Source organism: Oncorhynchus mykiss, unplaced genomic scaffold, assembly GCF_013265735.2.
Source record: "Oncorhynchus mykiss isolate Arlee unplaced genomic scaffold, USDA_OmykA_1.1 un_scaffold_234, whole genome shotgun sequence".
In the NCBI taxonomy this organism is placed as follows: domain Eukaryota; kingdom Metazoa; phylum Chordata; class Actinopteri; order Salmoniformes; family Salmonidae; genus Oncorhynchus; species Oncorhynchus mykiss.
Genome location: NW_023493700.1, coordinates 260,143 through 272,477, shown reverse-complemented (window position 1 = coordinate 272,477; position 12,335 = coordinate 260,143). Strand labels below are relative to the sequence as shown.

At 44.3% G+C, this 12,335-nt stretch overlaps 22 non-coding genes across 22 annotated transcripts; all 22 read right to left on the bottom strand.

Moving 5' to 3' along the window:
- Nucleotides 1-10: 10 nt before the first annotated feature.
- trnai-aau lies at nt 11-84 on the bottom strand. Its single transcript has one exon. It is a non-coding gene; the product is annotated as a tRNA-Ile (tRNA).
- Nucleotides 85-964: 880 nt separating this feature from the next.
- trnaf-gaa lies at nt 965-1,037 on the bottom strand. Its single transcript has one exon. It is a non-coding gene; the product is annotated as a tRNA-Phe (tRNA).
- Nucleotides 1,038-1,639: 602 nt separating this feature from the next.
- On the bottom strand, nt 1,640-1,712 carry trnaf-gaa. Its single transcript has one exon. It is a non-coding gene; the product is annotated as a tRNA-Phe (tRNA).
- Nucleotides 1,713-1,794: 82 nt separating this feature from the next.
- Nucleotides 1,795-1,869, bottom strand: trnai-aau. The gene has a single exon. It is a non-coding gene; the product is annotated as a tRNA-Ile (tRNA).
- A 445-nt stretch (nt 1,870-2,314) lies between these two features.
- On the bottom strand, nt 2,315-2,387 carry trnaf-gaa. The gene has a single exon. It is a non-coding gene; the product is annotated as a tRNA-Phe (tRNA).
- An 82-nt stretch (nt 2,388-2,469) lies between these two features.
- Nucleotides 2,470-2,543, bottom strand: trnai-aau. The gene has a single exon. It is a non-coding gene; the product is annotated as a tRNA-Ile (tRNA).
- Nucleotides 2,544-2,989: 446 nt separating this feature from the next.
- On the bottom strand, nt 2,990-3,062 carry trnaf-gaa. Its single transcript has one exon. It is a non-coding gene; the product is annotated as a tRNA-Phe (tRNA).
- Nucleotides 3,063-3,144: 82 nt separating this feature from the next.
- On the bottom strand, nt 3,145-3,218 carry trnai-aau. The gene has a single exon. It is a non-coding gene; the product is annotated as a tRNA-Ile (tRNA).
- An 881-nt stretch (nt 3,219-4,099) lies between these two features.
- trnaf-gaa lies at nt 4,100-4,172 on the bottom strand. Its single transcript has one exon. It is a non-coding gene; the product is annotated as a tRNA-Phe (tRNA).
- Nucleotides 4,173-4,254: 82 nt separating this feature from the next.
- trnai-aau lies at nt 4,255-4,329 on the bottom strand. Its single transcript has one exon. It is a non-coding gene; the product is annotated as a tRNA-Ile (tRNA).
- An 880-nt stretch (nt 4,330-5,209) lies between these two features.
- On the bottom strand, nt 5,210-5,282 carry trnaf-gaa. Its single transcript has one exon. It is a non-coding gene; the product is annotated as a tRNA-Phe (tRNA).
- An 82-nt stretch (nt 5,283-5,364) lies between these two features.
- trnai-aau lies at nt 5,365-5,438 on the bottom strand. The gene has a single exon. It is a non-coding gene; the product is annotated as a tRNA-Ile (tRNA).
- Nucleotides 5,439-6,318: 880 nt separating this feature from the next.
- trnaf-gaa lies at nt 6,319-6,391 on the bottom strand. The gene has a single exon. It is a non-coding gene; the product is annotated as a tRNA-Phe (tRNA).
- An 82-nt stretch (nt 6,392-6,473) lies between these two features.
- On the bottom strand, nt 6,474-6,547 carry trnai-aau. The gene has a single exon. It is a non-coding gene; the product is annotated as a tRNA-Ile (tRNA).
- Nucleotides 6,548-7,142: 595 nt separating this feature from the next.
- Nucleotides 7,143-7,216, bottom strand: trnai-aau. Its single transcript has one exon. It is a non-coding gene; the product is annotated as a tRNA-Ile (tRNA).
- An 880-nt stretch (nt 7,217-8,096) lies between these two features.
- trnaf-gaa lies at nt 8,097-8,169 on the bottom strand. The gene has a single exon. It is a non-coding gene; the product is annotated as a tRNA-Phe (tRNA).
- An 82-nt stretch (nt 8,170-8,251) lies between these two features.
- Nucleotides 8,252-8,325, bottom strand: trnai-aau. The gene has a single exon. It is a non-coding gene; the product is annotated as a tRNA-Ile (tRNA).
- An 880-nt stretch (nt 8,326-9,205) lies between these two features.
- trnaf-gaa lies at nt 9,206-9,278 on the bottom strand. Its single transcript has one exon. It is a non-coding gene; the product is annotated as a tRNA-Phe (tRNA).
- Nucleotides 9,279-9,360: 82 nt separating this feature from the next.
- On the bottom strand, nt 9,361-9,434 carry trnai-aau. Its single transcript has one exon. It is a non-coding gene; the product is annotated as a tRNA-Ile (tRNA).
- An 880-nt stretch (nt 9,435-10,314) lies between these two features.
- On the bottom strand, nt 10,315-10,387 carry trnaf-gaa. The gene has a single exon. It is a non-coding gene; the product is annotated as a tRNA-Phe (tRNA).
- An 82-nt stretch (nt 10,388-10,469) lies between these two features.
- trnai-aau lies at nt 10,470-10,543 on the bottom strand. Its single transcript has one exon. It is a non-coding gene; the product is annotated as a tRNA-Ile (tRNA).
- A 1,006-nt stretch (nt 10,544-11,549) lies between these two features.
- trnai-aau lies at nt 11,550-11,623 on the bottom strand. The gene has a single exon. It is a non-coding gene; the product is annotated as a tRNA-Ile (tRNA).
- Nucleotides 11,624-12,335: the final 712 nt, after the last annotated feature.

Below are 12,335 nucleotides of genomic sequence, written 5' to 3'. Positions count from 1 at the left end.
ATGTACATCATAGCCAGTACGGGGATCGAACCCATGACCTTGGCGTTATTAGCACCACACTCTAACCAACTGAGCTAACCAGCCATTTGCCATTTTGCTCAATTGTGGCAATGCACCGAGCCTCTGCAAGTGCTGGCACGTAAACAAACAAGTCCACCAACAGCATAGCCTGACGAGACTGGACCCTCTAGGTTGCTTCTTGCGGAAATTCCAAACGTCTGGGGAATTAGCTCAAATGCTTTGCATGCGTGAGGTAGTGGGATCGATGCCTGCATTCTCCAAAAGCAAATTCTTTCATGGATCCAAGAAAACTCCAGTTCACACTTCATGCAGCCTTGTCTTACGACAACCTACTGTCATATAAACAATGACAAGAAACTGTCATGTAACAATGACAAGAAACTCTCATGTAACACTGATGTCACAATGTCAGATGAAAAAGAAAGACATTACTTACTTTCAGAGGAGCAGCGTATCACACACTCTAACCAACTGAGCTAACCGGCCGCTGGCTACAGAGCACAATTGTTGAGATGCACCGAGCCTCTGTAAGTGCTGGAGCACAAACTAACAAGTCCACCAACAGCATAGCCTGACAAGACTGGACACTCTTGGTTGCTCCTTGTGGCAATTCCAAACAGCTGGGGAATTTGATCAATTGGTATTGTGTTTGCTTAGCATGCTATAGTTAGTGGGATCGATTCCCGCAATCCCCAAAAACAATTTTTGTTGTGGATCCAAGAAAGCTCCAGTTCACACTTCATGCAGCCTTGTCTTACGACAACCTACTGTCATGTAACAATGACAAGCAACTTTCCTGTAACACTGATGTCAAAATGTCAGATGAAAAAGCAAGAAATCACTTACTTTCAGAGGAGCAGCGTAGCACACACCATTGAGGCCCACAAACAAAGCTGTGGATAGTTTCCTTGAAGCCAGAGCATGAAGATAGAACAAATACAAATGCCAAAACCAGGGATCGAACCAGGGACCTTTAGATCTTCAGTCTAACGCTCTCCCAACTGAGCTATTTCGGCAATTCACTTATTTTAATTCTGTGGCACCCTTGACAATTCACATGCATGTGACTCACAATTTTGACACTCAAAATGTACATCATAGCCAGTACGGGGATCTAACACATGACCTTGGCGTTATTAGCACCACACTCTAACCAACTGAGCTAACCGGCCATTTGCTATTTTGCTCAATTGTTGAAATGCACCGAGCCTCTGCAAGTGCTGGCACGTAAACAAACAAGTCCACCAACAGCATAGCCTGACAAGACTGGACCCTCTAGGTTGCTTCTTGCGGAAATTCCAAACGGCTGGGGAATTAGCTCAAATGCTTTGCATGCGTGAGGTAGTGGGATCGATGCCTGCATTCTCCAAAAGCAAATTCTTTCATGGATCCAAGAAAACTCCAGTTCACACTTCATGCAGCCTTGTCTTACGACAACCTACTGTCATGTAAACAATGACAAGAAACTTTCCTGTAACACTGATGTCAAAATGTCAGATGAAAAAGCAAGAAATTACTTACTTTCAGAGGAGCAGAGTAGCACACACCATTGAGGCCCACAAACAAAGCTGTGGATAGTTTCCTTGAAGCCAGAGCATGAAGAAAGAACAAATACAAATGCCGAAACCCGGGATCGAACCAGGGACCTTTAGATCTTCAGTCTAACGCTCTCCCAACTGAGCTATTTCGGCAATTCACTAATTTTAATTCTGTGGCACCCTTGACAATTCACATGCATGTGACTCACAATTTTGACACTCAAAATGTACATCATAGCCAGTACGGGGATCGAACCCATGACCTTTGGCGTTATTAGCACCACACTCTAACCAACTGAGCTAACCGGCCATTTGCCATTTTGCTCAATTGTGGCAATGCACCGAGCCTCTGCAAGTGCTGGCACGTAAACAAACAAGTCCACCAACAGCATAGCCTGACGAGACTGGACCCTCTAGGTTGCTTCTTGCGGAAATTCCAAACGGCTGGGGAATTAGCTCAAATGCTTTGCATGCGTGAGGTAGTGGGATCGATGCCTGCATTCTCCAAAAGCAAATTCTTTCATGGATCCAAGAAAGCTCCAGTTCACACTTCATGCAGCCTTGTCTTACGACAACCTACTGTCATGTAACAATGACAAGCAACTTTCCTGTAACACTGATGTCAAAATGTCAGATGAAAAAGCAAGAAATCACTTACTTTCAGAGGAGCAGCGTAGCACACACCATTGAGGCCCACAAACAAAGCTGTGGATAGTTTCCTTGAAGCCAGAGCATGAAGATAGAACAAATACAAATGCCGAAACCAGGGATCGAACCAGGGACTTTTAGATCTTCAGTCTAACGCTCTCCCAACTGAGCTATTTCGGCATTTCACTAATTTTAATTCTGTGGCACCCTTGACAATTCACATGCATGTGACTCACAATTTTGACACTCAAAATGTACATCATAGCCAGTACGGGGATCAAACCCATGACCTTGGCGTTATTAGCACCACACTCTAACCAACTGAGCTAACCGGCCATTTGCTATTTTGCTCAATTGTTGAAATGCACCGAGCCTCTGCAAGTGCTGGCACGTAAACAAACAAGTCCACCAACAGCATAGCCTGACAAGACTGGACCCTCTAGGTTGCTTCTTGCGGAAATTCCAAACGTCTGGGGAATTAGCTCAAATGCTTTGCATGCGTGAGGTAGTGGGATCGATGCCTGCATTCTCCAAAAGCAAATTCTTTCATGGATCCAAGAAAACTCCAGTTCACACTTCATGCAGCCTTGTCTTACGACAACCTACTGTCATGTAAACAATGACAAGAAACTTTCCTGTAACACTGATGTCAAAATGTCAGATGAAAAAGCAAGAAATTACTTACTTTCAGAGGAGCAGAGTAGCACACACCATTGAGGCCCACAAACAAAGCTGTGGATAGTTTCCTTGAAGCCAGAGCATGAAGAAAGAAGAAATACAAATGCCGAAACCCGGGATCGAACCAGGGACCTTTAGATCTTCAGTCTAACGCTCTCCCAACTGAGCTATTTCGGCATTTCACAAATTTTAATTCTGTGGCACCCTTGACAATTCACATGCATGTGACTCACAATTTTGACACTCAAAATGTACATCATAGCCAGTACGGGGATCGAACCCATGACCTTGGCGTTATTAGCACCACACTCTAACCAACTGAGCTAACCAGCCATTTGCCATTTTGCTCAATTGTGGCAATGCACCGAGCCTCTGCAAGTGCTGGCACGTAAACAAACAAGTCCACCAACAGCATAGCCTGACGAGACTGGACCCTCTAGGTTGCTTCTTGCGGAAATTCCAAACGTCTGGGGAATTAGCTCAAATGCTTTGCATGCGTGAGGTAGTGGGATCGATGCCTACATTCTCCAAAAGCAAATTCTTTCATGGATCCAAGAAAACTCCAGTTCACACTTCATGCAGCCTTGTCTTACGACAACCTACTGTCATGTAAACAATGACAAGAAACTGTCATGTAACAATGACAAGAAACTCTCATGTAACACTGATGTCACAATGTCAGATGAAAAAGAAAGACATTACTTACTTTCAGAGGAGCAGCGTATCACACACTCTAACCAACTGAGCTAACCGGCCGCTGGCTACAGAGCACAATTGTTGAGATGCACCGAGCCTCTGCAAGTGCTGGAGCACAAACTAACAAGTCCACCAACAGCATAGCCTGACAAGACTGGACACTCTTGGTTGCTCCTTGTGGCAATTCCAAACAGCTGGGGAATTTGATCAATTGGTATTGTGTTTGCTTAGCATGCTATAGTTAGTGGGATCGATGCCTGCATTCTCCAAAAGCAAATTCTTTCATGGATCCAAGAAAACTCCAGTTCACACTTCATGCAGCCTTGTCTTACGACAACCTACTGTCATGTAAACAATGACAAGAAACTTTCCTGTAACACTGATGTCAAAATGTCAGATGAAAAAGCAAGAAATTACTTACTTTCAGAGGAGCAGAGTAGCACACACCATTGAGGCCCACAAACAAAGCTGTGGATAGTTTCCTTGAAGCCAGAGCATGAAGAAAGAACAAATACAAATGCCGAAACCCGGGATCGAACCAGGGACCTTTAGATCTTCAGTCTAACGCTCTCCCAACTGAGCTATTTCGGCAATTCACTAATTTTAATTCTGTGGCACCCTTGACAATTCACATGCATGTGACTCACAATTTTGACACTCAAAATGTACATCATAGCCAGTACGGGGATCGAACCCATGACCTTTGGCGTTATTAGCACCACACTCTAACCAACTGAGCTAACCGGCCATTTGCCATTTTGCTCAATTGTGGCAATGCACCGAGCCTCTGCAAGTGCTGGCACGTAAACAAACAAGTCCACCAACAGCATAGCCTGACGAGACTGGACCCTCTAGGTTGCTTCTTGCGGAAATTCCAAACGGCTGGGGAATTAGCTCAAATGCTTTGCATGCGTGAGGTAGTGGGATCGATGCCTGCATTCTCCAAAAGCAAATTCTTTCATGGATCCAAGAAAACTCCAGTTCACACTTCATGCAGCCTTGTCTTACGACAACCTACTGTCATGTAAACAATGACAAGAAACTGTCATGTAACAATGACAAGAAACTCTCATGTAACACTGATGTCACAATGTCAGATGAAAAAGAAAGACATTACTTACTTTCAGAGGAGCAGCGTATCACACACTCTAACCAACTGAGCTAACCGGCCGCTGGCTACAGAGCACAATTGTTGAGATGCACCGAGCCTCTGCAAGTGCTGGAGCACAAACTAACAAGTCCACCAACAGCATAGCCTGACAAGACTGGACACTCTTGGTTGCTCCTTGTGGCAATTCCAAACAGCTGGGGAATTTGATCAATTGGTATTGTGTTTGCTTAGCATGCTATAGTTAGTGGGATCGATTCCCGCAATCCCCAAAAACAATTTTTGTTGTGGATCCAGGAAAGCTCCAGTTCACACTTCATGCAGCCTTGTCTTACGACAACCTACTGTCATGTAACAATGACAAGCAACTTTCCTGTAACACTGATGTCAAAATGTCAGATGAAAAAGCAAGAAATCACTTACTTTCAGAGGAGCAGCGTAGCACACACCATTGAGGCCCACAAACAAAGCTGTGGATAGTTTCCTTGAAGCCAGAGCATGAAGATAGAACAAATACAAATGCCGAAACCAGGGATCGAACCAGGGACCTTTAGATCTTCAGTCTAACGCTCTCCCAACTGAGCTATTTCGGCATTTCACTAAATTTAATTCTGTGGCACCCTTGACAATTCACATGCATGTGACTCACAATTTTGACACTCAAAATGTACATCATAGCCAGTACGGGGATCGAACCCATGACCTTGGCGTTATTAGCACCACACTCTAACCAACTGAGCTAACCGGCCATTTGCTATTTTGCTCAATTGTTGAAATGCACCGAGCCTCTGCAAGTGCTGGCACGTAAACAAACAAGTCCACCAACAGCATAGCCTGACAAGACTGGACCCTCTAGGTTGCTTCTTGCGGAAATTCCAAACGGCTGGGGAATTAGCTCAAATGCTTTGCATGCGTGAGGTAGTGGGATCGATGCCTGCATTCTCCAAAAGCAAATTCTTTCATGGATCCAAGAAAACTCCAGTTCACACTTCATGCAGCCTTGTCTTACGACAAACTACTGTCATGTAAACAATGACAAGAAACTGTCATGTAACAATGACAAGAAACTCTCATGTAACACTGATGTCACAATGTCAGATGAAAAAGAAAGACATTACTTACTTTCAGAGGAGCAGCGTATCACACACTCTAACCAACTGAGCTAACCGGCCGCTGGCTACAGAGCACAATTGTTGAGATGCACCGAGCCTCTGTAAGTGCTGGAGCACAAACTAACAAGTCCACCAACAGCATAGCCTGACAAGACTGGACACTCTTGGTTGCTCCTTGTGGCAATTCCAAACAGCTGGGGAATTTGATCAATTGGTATTGTGTTTGCTTAGCATGCTATAGTTAGTGGGATCTATTCCCGCAATCCCCAAAAACAATTTTTGTTGTGGATCCAAGAAAGCTCCAGTTCACACTTCATGCAGCCTTGTCTTACGACAACCTACTGTCATGTAACAATGACAAGCAACTTTCCTGTAACACTGATGTCAAAATGTCAGATGAAAAAGCAAGAAATCACTTACTTTCAGAGGAGCAGCGTAGCACACACCATTGAGGCCCACAAACAAAGCTGTGAATAGTTTCCTTGAAGCCAGAGCATGAAGATAGAACAAATACAAATGCCGAAACCAGGGATCGAACCAGGGACCTTTAGATCTTCAGTCTAACGCTCTCCCAACTGAGCTATTTCGGCATTTCACTCATTTTAATTCTGTGGCACCCTTGACAATTCACATGCATGTGACTCACAATTTTGACACTCAAAATGTACATCATAGCCAGTACGGGGATCGAACCCATGACCTTGGCGTTATTAGCACCACACTCTAACCAACTGAGCTAACCGGCCATTTGCTATTTTGCTCAATTGTTGAAATGCACCGAGCCTCTGCAAGTGCTGGCACTTAAACAAACAAGTCCACCAACAGCATAGCCTGACAAGACTGGACCCTCTAGGTTGCTTCTTGCGGAAATTCCAAACGGCTGGGGAATTAGCTCAAATGCTTTGCATGCGTGAGGTAGTGGGATCGATGCCTGCATTCTCCAAAAGCAAATTCTTTCATGGATCCAAGAAAACTCCAGTTCACACTTCATGCAGCCTTGTCTTACGACAACCTACTGTCATGTAAACAATGACAAGAAACTTTCCTGTAACACTGATGTCAAAATGTCAGATGAAAAAGCAAGAAATTACTTACTTTCAGAGGAGCAGAGTAGCACACACCATTGAGGCACACAAACAAAGCTGTGGATAGTTTCCTTGAAGCCAGAGCATGAAGAAAGAACAAATGCCGAAACCCGGGATCGAAACAGGGACCTTTAGATCTTCAGTCTAACGCTCTCCCAACTGAGCTATTTCAGCAATTCCCTTATTTTAATTCTGTGGCACCCTTGACAATTCACATGCATGTGACTCACAATTTTGACACTCAAAATGTACATCATAGCCAGTACGGGGATCGAACCCATGACCTTGGCGTTATTAGCACCACACTCTAACCAACTGAGCTAACCAGCCATTTGCCATTTTGCTCAATTGTGGCAATGCACCGAGCCTCTGCAAGTGCTGGCACGTAAACAAACAAGTCCACCAACAGCATAGCCTGACGAGACTGGACCCTCTAGGTTGCTTCTTGCGGAAATTCCAAACGTCTGGGGAATTAGCTCAAATGCTTTGCATGCGTGAGGTAGTGGGATCGATGCCTGCATTCTCCAAAAGCAAATTCTTTCATGGATCCAAGAAAACTCCAGTTCACACTTCATGCAGCCTTGTCTTACGACAACCTACTGTCATGTAAACAATGACAAGAAACTGTCATGTAACAATGACAAGAAACTCTTATGTAACACTGATGTCACAATGTCAGATGAAAAAGAAAGACATTACTTACTTTCAGAGGAGCAGCGTATCACACACTCTAACCAACTGAGCTAACCGGCCGCTGGCTACAGAGCACAATTGTTGAGATGCACCGAGCCTCTGTAAGTGCTGGAGCACAAACTAACAAGTCCACCAACAGCATAGCCTGACAAGACTGGACACTCTTGGTTGCTCCTTGTGGCAATTCCAAACAGCTGGGGAATTTGATCAATTGGTATTGTGTTTGCTTAGCATGCTATAGTTAGTGGGATCTATTCCCGCAATCCCCAAAAACAATTTTTGTTGTGGATCCAAGAAAGCTCCAGTTCACACTTCATGCAGCCTTGTCTTACGACAACCTACTGTCATGTAACAATGACAAGCAACTTTCCTGTAACACTGATGTCAAAATGTCAGATGAAAAAGCAAGTAATCACTTACTTTCAGAGGAGCAGCGTAGCACACACCATTGAGGCCCACAAACAAAGCTGTGAATAGTTTCCTTGAAGCCAGAGCATGAAGATAGAACAAATACAAATGCCGAAACCAGGGATCGAACCAGGGACCTTTAGATCTTCAGTCTAACGCTCTCCCAACTGAGCTATTTCGGCATTTCACTAATTTTAATTCTGTGGCACCCTTGACAATTCACATGCATGTGACTCACAATTTTGACACTCAAAATGTACATCATAGCCAGTACGGGGATCGAACCCATGACCTTGGCGTTATTAGCACCACACTCTAACCAACTGAGCTAACCGGCCATTTGCTATTTTGCTCAATTGTTGAAATGCACCGAGCCTCTGCAAGTGCTGGCACGTAAACAAACAAGTCCACCAACAGCATAGCCTGACAAGACTGGACCCTCTAGGTTGCTTCTTGCGGAAATTCCAAACGGCTGGGGAATTAGCTCAAATGCTTTGCATGCGTGAGGTAGTGGGATCGATGCCTGCATTCTCCAAAAGCAAATTCTTTCATGGATCCAAGAAAACTCCAGTTCACACTTCATGCAGCCTTGTCTTACGACAACCTACTGTCATGTAAACAATGACAAGAAACTTTCCTGTAACAATGACAAGAAACTCTCATGTAACACTGATGTCACAATGTCAGATGAAAAAGAAAGACATTACTTACTTTCAGAGGAGCAGCGTATCACACACTCTAACCAACTGAGCTAACCGGCCGCTGGCTACAGAGCACAATTGTTGAGATGCACCGAGCCTCTGTAAGTGCTGGAGCACAAACTAACAAGTCCACCAACAGCATAGCCTGACAAGACTGGACACTCTTGGTTGCTCCTTGTGGCAATTCCAAACAGCTGGGGAATTTGATCAATTGGTATTGTGTTTGCTTAGCATGCTATAGTTAGTGGGATCGATTCCCGCAATCCCCAAAAACAATTTTTGTTGTGGATCCAAGAAAGCTCCAGTTCACACTTCATGCAGCCTTGTCTTACGACAACCTACTGTCATGTAACAATGACAAGCAACTTTCCTGTAACACTGATGTCAAAATGTCAGATGAAAAAGCAAGAAATCACTTACTTTCAGAGGAGCAGCGTAGCACACACCATTGAGGCCCACAAACAAAGCTGTGGATAGTTTCCTTGAAGCCAGAGCATGAAGATAGAACAAATACAAATGCCGAAACCAGGGATCGAACCAGGGACCTTTAGATCTTCAGTCTAACACTCTCCCAACTGAGCTATTTCGGCATTTCACTAATTTTAATTCTGTGGCACCCTTGACAATTCACATGCATGTGACTCACAATTTTGACACTGAAAATGTACATCATAGCCAGTACAGGGATCGAACCCATGACCTTGGCGTTATTAGCACCACACTCTAACCAACTGAGCTAACCAGCCATTTGCTATTTTGCTCAATTGTGGCAATGCACCGAGCCTCTGCAAGTGCTGGCACGTAAACAAACAAGTCCACCAACAGCATAGCCTGACGAGACTGGACCCTCTAGGTTGCTTCTTGCGGAAATTCCAAACGTCTGGGGAATTAGCTCAAATGCTTTGCATGCGTGAGGTAGTGGGATCGATGCCTGCATTCTCCAAAAGCAAATTCTTTCATGGATCCAAGAAAACTCCAGTTCACACTTCATGCAGCCTTGTCTTATGACAACCTACTGTCATGTAAACAATGACAAGAAACTGTCATGTAACAATGACAAGAAACTCTCATGTAACACTGATGTCACAATGTCAGATGAAAAAGAAAGACATTACTTACTTTCAGAGGAGCAGCGTATCACACACTCTAACCAACTGAGCTAACCGGCCGCTGGCTACAGAGCACAATTGTTGAGATGCACCGAGCCTCTGCAAGTGCTGGAGCACAAACTAACAAGTCCACCAACAGCATAGCCTGACAAGACTGGACACTCTTGGTTGCTCCTTGTGGCAGTTCCAAACAGCTGGGGAATTTCATCAATTGGTATTGTGTTTGCTTAGCATGCTATAGTTAGTGGGATCGATTCCCGCAATCCCCAAAAACATTTTTTGTTGTGGATCCAAGAAAGCTCCAGTTCACACTTCATGCAGCCTTGTCTTACGACAACCTACTGTCATGTAACAATGACAAGCTACTTTCCTGTAACACTGATGTCAAAATGTCAGATGAAAAAGCAAGAAATCACTTACTTTCAGAGGAGCAGCGTAGCACACACCATTGAGGCCCACAAACAAAGCTGTGGATAGTTTCCTTGAAGCCAGAGCATGAAGATATAACAAATACAAATGCCGAAACCAGGGATCGAACCAGGGACCTTTAGATCTTCAGTCTAACGCTCTCCCAACTGAGCTATTTCGGCATTTCATTAATTTTAATTCTGTGGCACCCTTGACAATTCACATGCATGTGACTCACAATTTTGACACTCAAAATGTACATCATAGCCAGTACGGGGATCGAACCCATGACCTTGGCGTTATTAGCACCACACTCTAACCAACTGAGCTAACCGGCCATTTGCTATTTTGCTCAATTGTTGAAATGCACCGAGCCTCTGCAAGTGCTGGCACATAAACAAACAAGTCCACCAACAGCATAGCCTGACAAGACTGGACCCTCTAGGTTGCTTCTTGCGGAAATTCCAAACGTCTGGGGAATTAGCTAAAATGCTTTGCATGCATGAGGTAGTGGGATCGATGCCTGCATTCTCCAAAAGCAAATTCTTTCATGGATTCAAGAAAACTCCAGTTCACACTTCATGCAGCCTTGTCTTATGACAACCTACTGTCATGTAAACAATGACAAGAAACTGTCATGTAACAATGACAAGAAACTCTCATGTAACACTGATGTCACAATGTCAGATGAAAAAGAAAGACATTACTTACTTTCAGAGGAGCAGCGTATCACACACTCTAACCAACTGAGCTAACCGGCCGCTGGCTACAGAGCACAATTGTTGAGATGCACCGAGCCTCTGCAAGTGCTGGAGCACAAACTAACAAGTCCACCAACAGCATAGCCTGAACAGACTGGACACTCTTGGTTGCTCCTTGTGGCAATTCCAAACAGCTGGGGAATTTGATCAATTGGTATTGTGTTTGCTTAGCATGCATGGGATCGATTCCCGCAATCCCCAAAAACATTTTTTTTTGTGGATCCAAGAAAGCCCCACTTCACACTTCATGCAGCCTTGTCTTACGACAACCTACTGTCATGTAACAATGACAAGCAACTTTCCTGTAACACTGATGTCAAAATGTCAGATGAAAAAGCAAGAAATTACTTACTTTCAGAGGAGCAGCGTAGCACACACCATTGAGGCCCACAAACAAAGCTGTGGATAGTTTCCTTGAAGCCAGAGCATGAAGAAAGAACAAATACAAATGCCGAAACAGGGACCTTTAGTCTAACGCTCTCCCAACTGAGCTATTTCGGCAATTCACTAATTTTAATTCTGTGGCACCCTTGACAATTCACATGCATGTGACTCACAATTTTGACACTCAAAATGTACATCATAGCCAGTACGGGGATCGAACCCATGACCTTGGCGTTATTAGCACCACACTCTAACCAACTGAGCTAACCAGCCATTTGCTATTTTCCTCAATTGTGGCAATGCACCGAGCCTCTGCAAGTGCTGGCACGTAAACAAACAAGTCCACCAACAGCATAGCCTGACGAGACTGGACCCTCTAGGTTGCTTCTTGCGGAAATTCCAAACGGCTGGGGAATTAGCTCAAATGCTTTGCATGCGTGAGGTAGTGGGATCGATGCCTGCATTCTCCAAAAGCAAATTCTTTCATAGATCCAAGAAAACTCCAGTTCACACTTCATGCAGCCTTGTCTTATGACAACCTACTGTCATGTAAACAATGACAAGAAACTGTCATGTAACAATGACAAGAAACTCTCATGTAACACTGATGTCACAATGTCAGATGAAAAAGAAAGACATTACTTACTTTCAGAGGAGCAGCGTATCACACACTCTAACCAACTGAGCTAACCGGCCGCTGGCTACAGAGCACAATTGTTGAGATGCACCGAGCCTCTGCAAGTGCTGGAGCACAAACTAACAAGTCCACCAACAGCATAGCCTGACAAGACTGGACACTCTTGGTTGCTCCTTGTGGCAGTTCCAAACAGCTGGGGAATTTGATCAATTGGTATTGTGTTTGCTTAGCATGCTATAGTTAGTGGGATCGATTCCCGCAATCCCCAAAAACATTTTTTGTTGTGGATCCAAGAAAGCTCCAGTTCACACTTCATGCAGCCTTGTCTTACGACAACCTACTGTCATG